Raw genomic sequence first — 18,189 nt, 5'->3', positions numbered from 1 at the left:
TTTATACCTACTTTTTAGTTGTAAATTACTGTACCTACATCAGAATTCCAGTATAATGTAAATAGTTTGGTAATATTTATTTGAAAATTCCACACCTGTAATTTTGAACCAATCAAAATACGTTATTTTGACAGATCACCATGGCAACGGAGGTATTTTATCGGAAATTTTTTGCTCGTGGGGTACCCAACAGCGAATTATAGTGGAAATTTTTTGACGTTTACAATAACAGAACATTTTTGACAGACTGGTTTTTATTTGTTTACATAATTTAGTTTTGATTCATTTTAGTTACAAAGCTAAGATGTTTTCTATATTCTTCGGACACCTCCTCTCTTCTTAATGGCGAAAATGCAGGACTTTGAATGTTTTCAATTAAGTTTCTATGTCTAATAAAATATATATAATATTTAGACACTAATTTATTTAACTTTTTCCCATTCAGTACTTTCAATTTTGCGTAGTTTAGACAAATACGCCAAAAAATAATTTTCTATCACTTGTAGTTACTCAAAACTTATGTAAAATTGAAGAATATACTATTTTCTATCTTGAAATGGTATTCCCATGCAACTACAATGAGTAGAAATTACGAATTTGAAAGCCTAAATAATTGCTGACAAAGCTATGGCGCGCTATTAATCTGTTCATGCAGCTTTGGATTTTCAAATGCAAATTTGTTGTGGAATTTTCACTAGTAATACCACTAGAGGTCAAATTATTTCACTAGTAATACCACTAGAGGTCAAATTATTTCCGGAAATTTTTTTGAGATCATGAATATTTTGAAAATTTCCCGAGTCGCAGACGAGGGAAATTTTCTAAAAATATTCATGATCAAAAAAAAAATTTCCGGATATTAATTTGACTTCGCGTGGTATTCGGTAAGAAAATTCCACACCAAATTTGCATTTGAAAATCCAAAGCTGCATGAACAGATTAATAGCGCGCCATAGCTTTGTCAGCAATTATTTAGGCTTTCAAATTCGTAATTTCTACTCATTGTAGTTGCATGGGAATACCATTTCAAGATAGAAAATAGTATATTCTTCAATTTTACATAAGTTTTGAGTAACTACAAGTGATAGAAAATGAATCAAAACTAAATTATGTAAACAAATAAAAACCAGTCTGTCAAAAATGTTCTGTTATTGTAAACGTCAAAAAATTTCCACTATAATTCGCTGTTGGGTACCCCACGAGCAAAAAATTTCCGATAAAATACCTCCGTTGCCAAGGTGATCTGTCAAAATAACGTATTTTGATTGGTTCAAAATTACAGGTGTGGAATTTTCTTACCGAAACCACGCGAAGTCAAATTAATATCCGGAAATTTTTTTTTGATCATGAATATTTTTAGAAAATTTCCCTCGTCTGCGACTCGGGAAATTTTCAAAATATTCATGATCTCAAAAAAATTTCCGGAAATAATTTGACCTCTAGTGGTATTACTAGTGAAAATTTTACTGAAACTAGGTCATTTGTTTATCTAGTTATTAATTGTGGTGATCACTGTATTTCTTAAATTAATACAAGATTTGTTTGTTTTGCTTTATTAATAGACAACTTAAAAACAATAAAATTTTAAATCTATTATGAAGTTCCAATTTCCAATTACAAACAGAATAATTTTACTCAAATAGACTAAACCAATAACCAATATAACCTTAAAATATTTATAAACGGGTAGTACGCTGATGAAATGTTCATTTGGTAGGTAATCGGGCAAGATCCTCGTGTGCATTCGGTGACTTTCGTCTCGATAGGGATGCGTATGAACCTAACGTACCAGCCCGTAACCTTAGGTAATACGTATCGCGATACGGGAGTTCAACCATTAATGCGCAAGCGTATATGTCAAAAAGATGCGTTACGTTTACGTATTTGTGTGCACAAAAACTCCCGAATGAAAAATAAAATCAATTAAAAAGAAAATGTTAATTTTAATGTTGTACCGGGTGTCCCAATAAGAATGGCTCTCCGCCATATCTCAGAAACAGTTTTTACTACAGAATTAGGAAAAAAAGTTTATAACAAAAGTTACTTCGAGAAAAGCCTGGAAATTATTTTCATAATTGTAAGTCCACCGCTAGAGGGCGTACCTAAATACCAAAAATTTAAAAATCAAAATTTTACAAAATTTGCCTAATGAAAGGGCACTGGAAATCTGGTCATCGTATTCTTCATAAAATTCTGCGCATATTTGATTTCACAAGTTTAAGTCTGCCTTTGCAAATAAGAGCAGGGGTGAGTGGGAAACTTGTTATGAAAAAATGGCCTGTAAGTTCGGTTCTGCTAAATCGATTTTTGCAAACTTGGTATCGTTGAAAACAACTCTTTTTCGTCCATGTAAGCTATTATTATTTAAGTTATTATTTCGAAATAGCCTAATAAGTAATATACCAGCTAGGAGGCGCTATTTTATTTTTTTCAGAACTCTAGTTTTCTTTGGAAAATATTAAATACAAGTATGCATTTTTAATCCTGTATTATAAAATAAGACCAAATTAGCAACAGGATAGCTAAAACCGCATATCGATACCTTTTTTCTATCTCGAGATATCTTAAGAAACGTATAAATTAGAAACATAACTGATACTGTTACCGGTAAACGAAGTTCAGGAAATCAAAATGGAGGCAAGTAGTGTGCTATGGAAAAAAATTAGAGCGTAGCACTTGCGGAGTGCCGACAGAAGTGAATATTTCCTATAGATTCGATTATATTCGGTTCGATTCAATTCGATTCCATTCGATTAGATTTAATTTTATTTAAGAATATACCAATTATGCCTATAATTTAATTTATAATATATACCTACCCAATTTAATACACAATATTATATGATTTGTCAAACATAGCAAAGAGTGTGAAAATCTTACAATCACCATATGGCGTTATGGCGATTGTGAGATTTCTAAACTCTGCTTCGTTTGACAAACTGTACTAGTGATTTTACCAGTTAATTTTAGGATTAACAAACTGTAAAAAAAATTTATTTCACATTTGATAGTGAATTTAATTAATATGTGTTAGGTACCTATATAAAATAAATAAAATGTTTAAAAATACAATTTTAGGATATGTAGGTTAAAAGGAATAATGTATTAACAAATTTAAAAAGGTCACTTTTGTATAAGGGCCTCCCCTTTAACGGGAGTACCTATCTAATAATAAATTGCATATATTGCATAATATGCATTATTTACGATTCAAATTTACACGAAGTATTTACTATACTTCACCAGTAACTAAATTTTTCGCCAAATTGAAAAAAAAAATATTGAGTACTTTATTAAGAAAAATAATTTAAAGCTTTATGTAACTTTATATTTATTAATCCAAAAATTAACGAGTAAAATCACCAGTGTATTATATTATGTATTAAATTGGGTATATATTATGTATATCTATTAAATTATAGGCATAAGATATATTTAAATAAAATTAAATCTAATCGAATTGAATCGACCCGAATATAATCGAATCTATAAGAAATATTCACTTCTGTCGGCACTCCGCAAGTGCTACGCTCTATTTTTTCCACAGCACACTACTTGGCTCCACTTTGATTTCCGGAACTTCGTTTACCGGTGACAGCATCAGTTATGTTTAAAATTTACACGTTTCTTAAAATATCTCGAGATAGAAAAAAGGTATCAACATGCGGTTTTCGCTATTCTGTTCCTAATTTGGTCTTATTTTGTAATACAGGATTAAAAATGCATACTTGTGTTTAATATTTTCCAAAGAAAACTAGATTTCTGGAAAAAACAAAATAGAGCCTCCTAGCTGGCATATTACTCATTAGGCTGTTTCGAAAATATAACTCTTACATTGATGAAAAAGAGCTGTTTTCAACAAGACCACAAATCTATTTAGCAGAACCGGACTTATAGAAATTTTTTCATAACAAGGTTCCCACTCACCCCTACCTCTTATTTGCAAAGGTAGACTTAAACTTGTCAAATCAAATATGCGCAGAATTTTATGAAGAATACGATGATCTAATTTCCAGTGCCCTTTCATAAGGCAAATTTTGAAAATTTTGGTTTTTAAATTTTTTATATTCAGTTACGATCTCTAGCGGTGGACTTACAATTATGAAAATAATTTCCAGGCGTTTCCCGAGGCAACTTTTGTTATAAATTTTTTTTCCCCAAAGCTGTACTACAAACGGTTCCTAAGATATGGCCGAGAGCCATTCTTATTCGGACACCTGGTAAATATATATATTAGGAAGAATAAAATATTACCCATGAGCTACCATATTAAACACATCTTTTCTATGTTCCAGAAAATATTGAACTAGTACCAGTGCTATAAGAACAGCTTATTTTTTAAACGGCCAATTTTTTTTGTGACACGGTGACAGAAAAATACAGCGTATTTTATAATGTTCGTTCATGTTATATTTTCATTTTTCCTACTGTAGAGAGGTTCAAAATTATGGAATAAATTTATTTATTGGAGAATAGGCCACACTAGCGAAAAATCCCAAGATAGTTCGATTTTTATTTTTAAATTATGATTTTTTGGCCTATATATCATACGCCATTTATTTGGACGCTATTTATTTGGATTTGATGACGTAATCTATGATTTTTTGAATGAGAATAGGGACCGTGTGCTAGCTCATTTTAAAGGTTATTTAATTCTCTATTCAGTAATATTAACATTAACCTAAATTATTTGTACAGGATGTCCAAAAAAAATTAATTAAATTAATTCACGAAAAAAGAGGAATGTATGTAATTTAATTAATCCAAACTTCTTCTTCTTCTTCTTTTGGCATCATAACCCTGGATGGGTCTTTGCCTGTCTGGCTATGTCCTTCCATTCAGATCTCTCTTGGGCCCTTCTCCTCCATTGTCTTATATTCATGGTTTTCAGGTCGTCTTCCAAGTCATCCAACCATCTCGTCCTGGGCCTTCCCTTTTTCCGCCTTCCTACCGGCTTCCACTGTAACATCTTCTTTGTCGTCTTCGTGTCTTCTTGTCGCTGAACATGTCCCAGCCATGACAGTCGTTGACTTTTCACAAATCTTACAATGTCATACCCTTCATTCAGATCATTAACCTCGTCATTTCTCCTGATTCTCCATGTGCCGTCTTCCTCTTGCACCGGGCCATATACTTTTCTCAGTATCTTTCTCTCGAATATCCTGAGTTGGGCTTCATCTTTTTTAGTCATTACCCAGGTCTCACAACCATAGGTTACTACGGGTCTAATCAAGGTTCTAATTAATTCAAACTACATTTTACTAATGTGAGAAAACCGAAAAACATGATGTGTTTTTTTAAATAAACGTTGCTTTTTTTATTAAATTCAATGTTCAATCTGCCATTCACTTGCCCCTTGGCAGTTTAAACATTTAATTTAAGCGAAAGCAATGTTTATTTCTTAAACAAACATTTTTTTCTGTGTTCTTACAACAGTTAAAAGTGTATTTTGAATTAAATAAATTAAATACATTCTTTTTTTCCGTGTCAATTATTTTAATTTAAAAAATATTTTTTGGACACCCTGTATAAATATTTATGTTATTGTTTATATTACTGAACAGAGAATTGAATCTTATTTCAAATGAGCTAGCACACGACCCCTATTCTTATTTAAAAAAAACATCGATAACGTCATCACAACCAGATGGATAACGTCACTAGTATGATATACATATAATATGCCATAAACTCATAATTTAAAAATAAAAATCGACCTGTCTAAGGATTTTTCTCCAAAGTGGGCCTATTGTCGAAAAAATTATAATAATAATTTTGCACCTCTCTGTATAGAAAGATCACGAGCATCATAAACTGACGAAAAAAATCTCGTCTAGGTCAATAATTTAACGAGACAATTTAAGTGATTGAAGAATGATATAGCAATGAAATATAGTAGAAAGGATAGATTCATATACAAAGTATTATGTATGGAAACGCTCAGTTTTTTTGGAAACAGCTTGCACGATTTTTATAAATTTTGGTAGGTAGGGGTTTTCTAATGCGGCCGATATTATAGTGATAATTAAATTGTTGTCAGATCTTCCGTTTTTCTGAAAATCTAATTAACTTTCTTATTTCAAATGGAACACCCTGTATATTTTTTGAGTGTTGCGTAAGGCCATAATTTCGAAGTTATTGCTACATTTATTAAAAAAAAATTTAATCAAATTATAAAAATCAATTTTTTTCGGCCCGGGTAGACATTATTTTACGTCGTTTGGACCATTGGGAACAAAAAAGTTATTTTGTAATTTTTCTCTAAAGTTAATCGTTTTCGAGTGATAAACAATTTAAAACTAAAAAAAAAACCGAATAATGACGATATTCAAAGTTCAAAAACACAAATAAAAAATATTATTTTTGAAACTGCGAAGTACGCGAATTCAAGTTCAAGCCTTATTTTATCAGTCACCAATAAGTAATTTGAGCTTGTTTCATTCTAAAATATTGTTTTTTAGTTGTTAATGCAGCCCGATCGCCCGTCCTCTCAATGCGCTTCAATAACAATTATTAAAAAGCAATGTTTTAGAATAAAACGTGCCAAAATTTTTTATAGCAAACCCGTATAAGAAGGGTTCAGATTGAATTTGAGTACTCCGCAGTTTCAAAAATAATATTTTTTATTTGTGTTTTTAAAACTTGAAAATCGTCATTATTTGATTTTTATCTGTTTTAAATTGGTTATAACTCGAAAACAATTAACTTTAGAGAAAAATTACAAAATAACCTTTTTTGTTCCCAATCATCCAAAGAATGTAAAATAAAATCTACACGGGCCGAAAAAACTGATTTTTATAATTATCTGTTTAATTTTTTTTCGAGGTGTTCGATTTGAAATAAGAAAGTTCATTAGATTTCCAGAATAATGGAAGATCTGGCAACAATGTAATTATCACTAGAATATCGGCCGCATTAGAAATCCCCTACCCACAAAAATTTATAAAAATCGTGCAAGCCGTTTCCGAGATAATTGAGCGTTTCCATACATAAAACTCACTGTGTATACTATACAGACGCATAGAGTAATTAAGCGCTTTTACTTTGCAGTAATTTTCAAAGCAGCTCCATACCATGTTGTCATAGTATCATGGCTCCATACCTACATAAATTATCTTCTTTTGTGAATTAATTTTGATCAGTTTTTTTTTCATTATTTTATAGTCTATAATCATAAACTAATATTCTACTTAATGGTATAAACTTTACCTGACTTAGAATTAACGAATACTAGAAGAGGGGAAGAAGCTTGGGGTCTAACAGCCTCCCAAGCTTCATCCTGAATAGAATGCAGAGCAGTAGGAGGCACTACGCTAACCCGAGCGGGACCTAAGGGACACCATGTTTCGATATGGGGCCTACATTGTGTGTGTACAGTCATTCGACACCACAGGCATCGCCAATCTTGTAACCTGAAACAAAACAGATAATATAAAGAACATATTATGACATAATTATTTACAGTTTTATAACAGCGCTACCGTTCCCGCGTTAATGTGGATAACCAGAGCCTGATTTAAGGGGGGGTATAGTTAATTCTGCGTTTTTTTTTGCATAATTTTAAAATGTTTTCCCTTGAAAGTGGTGAGGTTAAATTAAATAGGTAAAAGGATATCTTAAAGAACAACACTTGAAGATTATTCAGTTAAATTTTTATTGAAAAATATTAAAAAATGAAGCAGTGGCGTCATTTTTAAGTAGAAGATCCAAAAAAGAAGATGATTTGCGATGTACACTATATGTATCTTCGGACAGAATCATTTGAAACATATAAACCAAAAATATTATTTTAGTTTAATAGTTTCTTGAAGTAGTGACGTCGAGTAATTGAAAATTCTTTGATTATGTCGGACATGTTTAGTTGCTTTAAGACATCGTGTTCAATACTTATTATAGAGAGATAACTCAAACACTCTTGGCTCATCAGTCATCATAGACCGAAGTCGATTTTTAATTAACTTAAGTTTTGAGAATCATCTTTCTCCACTGCAGTTAGTTAGCATCAGAACTTAATATAAACGAAGTGTCACCTCAACTTTTGGAAATGAATATTTCCATTCTTTTTAGTTATTACATTAGCAGTCGGTACATTTGAAGTTCTTTACATATATTTGGTGAGCCGATTTCCTCTTTAAATGAATTGAAAAACTCTACAAATTATACCAGTTTCACGCCTAGGTTTTCATCTAAAATCTAAATCATTGGTATAAATATCTGTAAGATTCAGTGAGCGAGCTTTAATTTCATTGGAAGTTAAATTTTCCAAATGATGTAAAAATCCAATATTGGAATGAATGGATTCATATGCAGAAAGCCTCTGATTTAAAGAGGAAATGAAGTGATCTATAATAGCGATACAATTTTGAGTGCTGAATTTATCTGGTGTTGTCATTTCAGTCACTGGAGATGTTACATAATCCAGTGGAGCAAGTCGAATACTCCTTAAAAGAATATAAATTCTTTAAGAAATCTAAGTGCCGCCACTCCTGAAGTAATGTCAAACGTCTTCTGATATTTTGGATAATGCTCCTTTAATCTGATTATAACCAATAACTAGTACTTTTGGGGCATCACTTCTAGATCAATCTATGTAGTAGTATTTACTCTTTTAGAAACAATAATATTTCTGCCATGGTCGGCGTTTGTCTCGCTTAAAGACGCAGTTTTTAAACATTCGATTAACAAGTTGTAACTATATGTAGAGGAAGTGAAAAATACATATCGCTCACTGAGTTCTCTAGGGGCACATTTTCAGAAAATGGTGTTTTGTGATAACCACTACTTAAAAATCACAAAATTTCACTTTATAATTGAACGAAACCGGCATAAAGGTGGCTTGCATAGAATCCCCTAGATAGAGTTGTACGAAGTGCATATTTCTGTCCATTTCGCTCGAGCGGCAGCACTATACCGTCACATATTTAATATGCCGTTGACTTTAGGTATGTTTGTGTTGCTTCTACTTGGAATACCGGCACATTTTCATAAAACTAATGTTATGTCACTTTATAATTTTTATAACCATCAATAAAATTATCTTAGTTTTAGTCTATACCGACACAATAAAAGTTGTGTCAGTATGGAATGAATTTTTTGGCAAAAACACACTCTTTGTGTCACCAACATAGGTTGTGTCGGTATAGAATTTATTTTAATTCAAATACTTTACTTTATGCCATGAAAGAACAAAGTTGTGTCAGTATAGGTTTACTTTTTCTTATATTTAACTTAGAATGTAAGAAGAAGAAGAATGTAAGAAGTGGATACAAAACAGAATTAAAGGCCTTCGAAAATCTGGACAATCTTATCAAATGTACAACAGGAAGATAGACGTTCCAGTCACATCAGTTAAAGATCCGTGTGACATCACAAAATGCAGGCAAGCATGTACCGGAAATGCACAGAAGAAGAGAGACAAGCATTTTTAAGAATTTAATATTGAGACAACCCAGCTAGCAAGATAACGTTACATTAACGTTAAATTTAGGTTTTTTTGTATTGTTACGCAACATCTATCAAAAAATTACGTTACTGATACGAAATTTTAATACGTATATTATACGTATGAATTTATTCGTTTCTGAAACGTGACTCTTTGGTAGGTTTTAATGCGTATGAATTTATTCGTCTCTAACACGTGGCTTTTTGGTAGGTATAGACACGTATAACATCTCGTTTGAGATTGCAGCGCCATCGCGTATTTATTTCGAACCTTTCATTAACACCTAACCTTACATTTCCGTGATTAAAATCACGGTTCTTAGACATTACTACGGTTGCCTAAATCGACTAACCAATGAACATTAAGGGTGAGATTACGTCACGAGAGTTTACTGTCATTTGAATCGTAAAATGATTTTTTTCGAATCCTGAGAAAACCAAGTATTTTAGAAAAATTTAAACGCAGGATGCAAGATTACATTATTACCGAGGGCGGAAAGCCCCTTAGAATAAACAAGCAGATTCTATTGAAAGAAATATTTGAAATTAAATATCACACTTCTCTTTTATTTTCAGCCCTGTAACTTATTAAAATAAACATTATAGAAGTTTTCAGGGACTTTTAGCCCTCGGTAATAATGTAGTCTTTCATTCTGAGTTTAAATTTTTCAAAAATATTTATTAGTTTTCTCAGGATTTGAAAAAAATGAATACAATTAAAACAGATTGAGAATTTTGACATGCGTCAAAATTTTGCATTAACTTAATGTAAAATTCTGAACTGTTGAATTCCAGCTTCCCTAATAATTATTGTACATCAAAAGACATTAGAAACTATTTGTAGAGGATTGAAATCTGTATTGGAAATAACTGTTAAAATTGGTCTACGTAATTAAACACATTCCAAAATTTTGTAAAAATGTAATACATTTTAGTTTTCAGCCCAAACTTAGGCCACACACAATGCAATAATGTTCACATTTTTGAACTGTCAATATTTTTATTTTATCATCTATTGTTTAAAAACAATACAGTTGATAAGATACCCTCAGTTGCGGAGAAAGGATTAATAATTAAGATTTTTTTATTCAGTCAATGGTTTGAGCACTGTCAGTTAAATAGTAACGTGTGGCCTTACTTTTACACGCATACCTATTGTGGCAAATGTATCATATTTTTCAAAATGTTGGAATGCATTTAAATCGTAGAACAATTTTAACTTTTGATTTTAATACAGATTTTAATTCTCTACAAGTATTCTCTCATGACTTTTGATGTAAAATAATTAGGGAAGCAGGAATTCAACAATTCAGAATTTTACATTGAGTTTCCTATGGCCCTTTTTACGATTCACCGCCCGGTATAAGATAAAATGTGTACTATTTGTCTAATTATTTTATAATAACACAAATAATACACATATATACATAATAACACACATCGAAAATCATTTAAAAATATGGGAATGTAAACTCTTGTGACGTAAAGTCAAAAATATAAGTCTCCCCACCACCGTCGGATAAGACAACCGTAATAAAGTCTAATAACCGTGGATTAAAATCGTGTTTGTTTTTATGGAGTATGGAGTTATGTCAAAAAATCGAATTATTATTGTTGTGTGCCCATGTGTGCCTCAATGTGATTCTTGTATAAAGCGTACCTAATAGTAATTTATCGTTTCATTCTTTCCCTAAATAGGATAAACAAAATAGAATTATATTCAATGACAGTTTAGTTGAAAAACGAAATGTATGGAAATATCTTCTAAAAATGGGGAAGCAGCCTAGTCCTTATATGAAAGTGTGCAGTTTACGAATGAAGATTACTTCAAGGGTATGTTTATGTATTGTAATATAAAGTAGCTATTAATAATTTTGTCTCTTTCTCTCACATAAAAGTCAAATATATAATAAATGTTTATTTCAATTATTTAATAAATGGGTCAGCATCATGTATGTGGTTTTATTTACCCAATAATTTTAAGTCCTATTTATAAATATCATTTATACCGAAAATTCTCCTAAAAAGTGACGTTAAAAAGGTTACGTAGAAATAACGTAAAATTGTTACGTAACATCACTGTGACTTTTATACGTATATTTTAGGTAAAATTTGATGTAACTTTTGTCGTAACTTCTCCCAAAATGTTGACGTTTGTTTGACGTTATATATACGAACACTGTTAGCTGGGAAGCATTTCCAAGCAGCTAAACATTATAATAATTGCATTGATGGAACAGGTTAATGTAGCAAAGAGTGGTGGAAGAACCAATAACAATGCTTTTTATTTTGTTAAAAAAGCTACAAAAGTAAGGGTGTGCAAAGTTTTTTTCATTTCCACTTTATGTATTACTTTAGGTCTTTAGGGAGAAGTCTTTTTTAAGTGATGTTCCAATACTGGAAGTCGAAAAGGATAATCATAGCATTTTCCTGTATAAAACTTCCTTTAACGAATTTTATTTTAAAGTGGTCAACTTATTCAGAGAAATACGAACCATAAATCCTAAAATATTCTCTTTTACAGACATTGAAATTAATAGGGTTTGTCAAAATAAAATTCCAATTTCCCTAAAAAAGTATGAAGATCTAATGTGTCTTATTCGATCTAATGCAATTAATAAAAGTCACAGTGCATTTTACATCAACTTACATTCCACGTTTTTATTCTTGTTTCTATAAACAAGGTTTTTCTATAACTGATAATCATTTTAAAATTCTCTTTTAGTTATTAGTAAGAAAAATATGGTTGTGTTCATATAGTATATCTTTATTGCGAATAACAACATGATTAAAAAATAAAAACGTTTATTTTATGAATTTTTTATGCCACTACTTACGACCGACCATCTTTGCCAAAACACTATAAAACTTTAATTCAATGCTGGCATATTTATATCAAAGTTCTCGAAATTCATACAATGGAAAAAAATGTAATATGTAACCATTCATTGACAAGTATTTGGTTTCTTCTGTCGACCTCTTATTAGGCTATTGATTATGTACTATAGAAAGGAACTACAACGTTAACGGGGTTTTATTACTTCATATGGTCAATGAATCTCTATACATGAAAAAACCGCGGAGTGCTACCAATTAAAGGGGTGCGTTTTTGAGAAATGGGTGAATTAGTCCCTGGGCACAGGTTACATTAGGGTGAGTTCTATGCACTTTTGGTACAAACACGTCTACATAAAAATTGTACCTGGTTAAATTTCCTATCTAAATATAACTTTTTAAAGTCAAAGATACTTTTTTTTACAAAAATATATTCAAAAGAAAAAGCCCAAAGAAACCCAAAAGAAAGAAATTTTGTTTTTTGTCCCATAACTTTTGTCCACGGGGATATAGGTATAGACATTGATTCACAGAAAAAAAACTTACATATTTTCTCTTTAAAATGATGCTTAGAAGAGGTCGTTAGGATTTACACTTTTCGCAATATGATTTTTCAAAGTTCGCCACTCACAGCAATTTTGGGCAATTTTCCTTGTTATTTCGCCAATATTTTTCTGTAACTTTTTTCTACGCAACTTAGGCATATGCAATGGTACATGTAAGAGGAATAGAAATCAATTACCTTTAAAATGTTCTACTGTATAGTGTTGTACGACTTCTTTTAAAGAGGTTATCTTTTTCAAGATTTTATACTTTTAACAAGTTTTTATATTTTTTACGATTATTTTTTAAATTTCCCATTATAACTTTTTTTCTTCTACATTTAGGTATATATTATATAATAAAAAAGAAAGCTTATTCTGTTTACTTTAAAATGGTGTTTTATAAAAAATTCTAGGATTATTTTTGAATAAGATATGCTTTTTCAAAATGTAATAAGTACTTGCAACGATTTTTGATTTTAGGATTATTTTTTAAATTTCTCCTTATAACTTTTTTATGTGATTGTGTGTTATGATTGAATCTTATTTTTTATAGGTAATACTTTGGATCCACTTGACTCGGCCGGGCAAACTTCAAAATATGGATTAATTCCAATATTTACTGTCAAAGCTCTTGCACCACAAGCTTTGCTTGAAAAAATAGCATGTAAATGTACCAAAGGATGTACAAAAAACTGCGGTTGTAGGAAGATAGGAATTAGTTTTTCAATATTCTGCAAATGGTGCATGTGCATGGGTACTAATTGTGGGACTCTAAGATAACTGAGGTGTCAGAGGAAGATATTGAAGCTAATGCTAACGAAGAGATGGACTTTGATTTTGAAATTTTTTAAATGTCAACGTTTAAATAATTTTAACTAAAGTGATGTTTTCTAAGACTAATGTTTATGTAATTTTTGTAAAAGAAATAATTTTAAATAATACAGGTAAAAAAATATCAAAGAATCACTCGGTTTCCATTATTTAAATATAGATGATACACCATTTTAAAGAACAGAAAGTAAGCCCTTTTTATTCAGCAATATATAGTATATTCATGTACAAGGAAAAAAAAGTTATAATGAGAAATTTAAAAAATAATCCTAAAATCAAAAATCGTTGCAAGTACTTATTACATTTTGAAAAATAATATCTTATTCAAAAATAATCCTCGAATTTTTTGTAATACAAAATTTTAAAGTAAACAAAATAAGCTTTTTTTATTATATAATATAATATATACCTAAATGTAGAAGAAAAAAAGTTATAATGAGAAATTTCAAAAATAATCGTAAAAAATGTAAAAAATAATATTTTTTATATTAGGTATTATATATTATATAATATAATATTATATTATATATACTATATATAATATAATATTATATAATATACAATATATCATATAATTATATAATTTTATTTTTATATTATATTATAAAAAATCGTTAAAAGTATAAAACTTTGAAAAACCATAATCTCTTAAAAAAAAAGTCGTACAACGTTAGACAGTAGACCATTTTAAAGCTAATTGATTTCTATTTCTATTACGTGTACCATTTCATATACCTAAAGTTACGTGGAAAAAAGTTACAGAACAATATTTGCGAAATTACAAGGAAAATTGCCCAAAATGGCTGTGAGTGGCGAACTTTGAAAAATCATATTTCGAAAACTATAAATCCTAATTACCTCTACTACACAACATTTTAAAGAAGAAATATGTAGATTTTTTTTATGTAAAGCAATGTCTATACCTATATCCTCGTGGACAAAAGTTATGGGACAAAAAACAAAATTTCTTTCTTTTGGGTTTCTTTGTGCTTTTTCTTTTGAATATATTTTTGTAAAAAAAAGTATCATTGACTTTAAAAAGCGATATTTAGATAGGAAATTTAACCAGGAACAATTTTTATTTAGGTATGTTTATACCAAAAGTGCATAGAACTCACCCTAATGTAACATGTGCCCAGGGACTAATTCACCCATTTCTCAAAAACGCACCCCTTTAAATGGTAGCACTCCGCGGTTTTTTCATATATAGATGTCCATTGACCATATGAAATAATAAAAGCCCGTTAACGTTGTAGTTCCTTTTAGCTATCTTATTTTGAATATAATCAATAGCCTATATCCATAAATTCTAATTTTGAATGGTATTTTATGATGTCATGAAACTTCATGGTCAATTATCTCAGAACTTCATTTTTGCGGTTGTGCCACTAAAGAACTCAGTGAGCGATATAGTTTATATAGTTCTTCTAAGAAATCAAAGAATACCATGAAAGCAAGACAACACTCAGTTGCAGCTTGTGTAACTACATTTAGAGAGTGGGCGGCACACGGAATCCACAACACCAAGATATTATGTTCTCTAATTTTAGCATGAACATCATTGTGTTTTCCACTCATAAATGACGCGTTGTCAGAGGACTGTCCCCTGCAGTTTTTCAAATCGATATCATGTTGTTGCAAGAATGTCATTAGAGAATTAAATCTTCTGCTTTATGACCGTGATTTGGCAGAAATATGAGAAACCTTTCAACAGGAGTGAAAACTTCCATTTAACGAAACATCACAGTTAATTGATTGACAAAAATTATGCTATGTGAATAATGTGCTGATTTCTTTACGTTTGGGGCTTTGTGGGGGCCCCGGGCAGCTACCCAGCCTGCCCTCCCTTAAATCCGACCCTATGGATAATTACATCATTCTGCATTCTGCCGAGGAATTTGCAAAAAAATTGGTTTCATTTTTAACCTAATTAATGCCGCTTATTTGTTTTTTCTTTTTTGATAGAGTTCAGTGGAAAGACTCAAGTAGAGTCCTGAAAGAAACACGATAAAAACTTGATTTATGAAATTGATTCATTCCGGTAAAAGCTTTAACCGTAGGAAGTTACCTATAATCTCATAATAGTAAGGCAAGATCGGGTAATTACGAAATTTACAGAACGAGAAAAGTACGAATAGAGACAGCAATATACAGTGGAACCCCGATAAGCCGGAACACCGATTTTTATCAGACAAACATTTCAATAATAAAAATGAATGTAATAAATTTGAGAGATAATGGGTATTTGTGTAATTTGAACTACATATTCGATAGTAAAATTGACTCATGGCACACGACGTTCATTGTCGTATCATCGGAAACAATAGGCACCTGTAAGTAATATCCTTTATTTATTTCAAACTGTCTTAGCATTGTTTAAAAATGACTAAAAGACTATTAGAAAATTCGTTTTTAAACAATGGTCTTAGTCTTCACTGTTATTGAATAACATAACATCGTTGCGATTGAGACCGTATTGTGTGTGTGTAGTACAGTCGTATTGTTCGCAAATCTATTCAGATTTTGTGTTTGCGTGTTTTTTTGTCTACATAATGGCAACAAAACGTAAAAATGTTGTAGTGACAATGGAAAAGAAACTAGAAGCATTAGGTAGAATTGATAAAGGCGAATCTTTAAAAACAATTGCTGCATCAAATGGTGTCGGTACATCTACAGTATCTGATTGGAAGAAAAATAGAACTAAAGTCGCAGAATTTTGTTTCAAAATGATAACAAAAACAGTTTGGACAATCGGTGCAAAGCTAATAAAGCTAAAAATGAGACTCTCGACGACGCTTTGTATGTGTGGTTTTGTGCGGAATGCGAACTTGGTTTACCAGTGTCTGGACCAATTATTCAAGAAATAGCACTCAAGCTGAATAAAATGTTGCCTGATTCTGAACCAAATTTAACTGCGAGTCAAGGTTGGCTGGATAGATGAAAAAAACGTCATGGAATACGCCAACTATCTATCACTGGAGAAAGTATATCTGGGGACAACAACGCTACTCATGACTGTAAAAACAAGTTTTTGGATTTTGTGAGAGAAGAAAATTTAACGGCAGATCAAATATATAACGCCGATGAGACTGGCCTGTTTTACAGATTGTTGTCAAGCAAAACTTTGGCCTCAAAAACTGAAGAAGCCGCAAAGCATACAAAAAAAGCAAAGACCGATTGACAATAATAGCCTGCAGCAATGCTTCGGGAAATTTCCTCTAGTCTTAGTAGGAAAAGCAAAAAATCCGCGAGCAATATAAAATGTAAATCGCGATTCTTTTAAAAACTGGTTTTTTGATTGTTTTGTGCCAGGTGTAACAAAATATTTAAAAGACTGTGGGTTGCCAAATAAAGCTGTCCTAATAATTGATAATGCGCCTTCACATCCTTTAGTACATGTGCTGGTCAGTGAGGACATTACCGTCAAGTTGTTGCCGCCTAATATAACAGCGCTATTACAGCCCATGGACCAGGGGGTTCTCGAGAAAATCAAGAAGGTTTACAGAAGACATGATGTTAAGCACAATCATAGAAGATGAAGGACAACACGGTGTAGTTGAAGTTCTCAAAACGTTCAATGTCAAAACTGTAATTTATATGATTGCAGAATTTTGGGAACAAGTGACTACAATCAGCTTGATAAAATCTTGGAAAAAACTGTGGAAGGGTGTATGCGACTTGCCAGAAAATTCAATTCAACCAGTGGAGAACTGTTACCTGGAAAATGATTCGCAAGACGAAGTCCAGTCCCAAGAACTTTTGGATATGTTCCAAAATATTGACGGTTGCTCTGAAGCCGATGAAAGTGGCATTAATCTGTGGTTAGATGCAGATAATAACGGAGGTTATGCGCCACTTACTGACGAGACAGTGATCGGGTTGTGCTAACCTGACGCTTGTGAATTAGACGCTGAGGACGCAGACGGGGACATTGAACAGCCAGTGATGAGTCACGGAGACGCAATGACCCAATTAGACGCACTATTAGACCCAATTAGACGCACGGTCTATTTCGAGCGGCAGGCAGAAACATCGCCGGCTGAACTGCTTATGTTGAAGAGACTGCGGGATCGCACAGCACGCAAGCGGCAGACGAAATTGATGCAACCGAAACTGACTGATTTATTATTATTTTTTTATTTTTTTATTACTGATTTGTGTACTGTGCACAGGCCCGGATCTAGAAATTAATCATAGGGAGGGCTGGACTTCCCGAAAATGTTATTATTATTATTATCCAGATTTAGCCATACGGCTTGCGCTCCCACTAAGGCTCTGAGCTGCGGTCCCAGTATAGCTTGTAGTTGTCGTTTTGAAGCATTTAGTCAGTGATGTATTGATAACAAGGGAGATGGTCGGTTTGAAGGAGTCCCAGTTTACTGGTAAATTTCTGGTGAATAATCTTTCCTCTGCTTCGGCAAATATCCTTCCTGATATCAACCAGTAGTTCGACTCATCCAGGTTTGCATTTTCTTGCTTAGAAAAGTGGTTTATGCTCATTGCTTTTTCCATCAGTTTAAGCCGCGCTGTTTCATCT

Source organism: Diabrotica virgifera, chromosome 6, assembly GCF_917563875.1.
Source record: "Diabrotica virgifera virgifera chromosome 6, PGI_DIABVI_V3a".
NCBI classification, from domain to species: Eukaryota; Metazoa; Arthropoda; class Insecta; order Coleoptera; family Chrysomelidae; genus Diabrotica; species Diabrotica virgifera.
The sequence above is the reverse complement of the archived record's forward strand: the minus strand, read 5'-3'. Positions refer to the sequence as shown.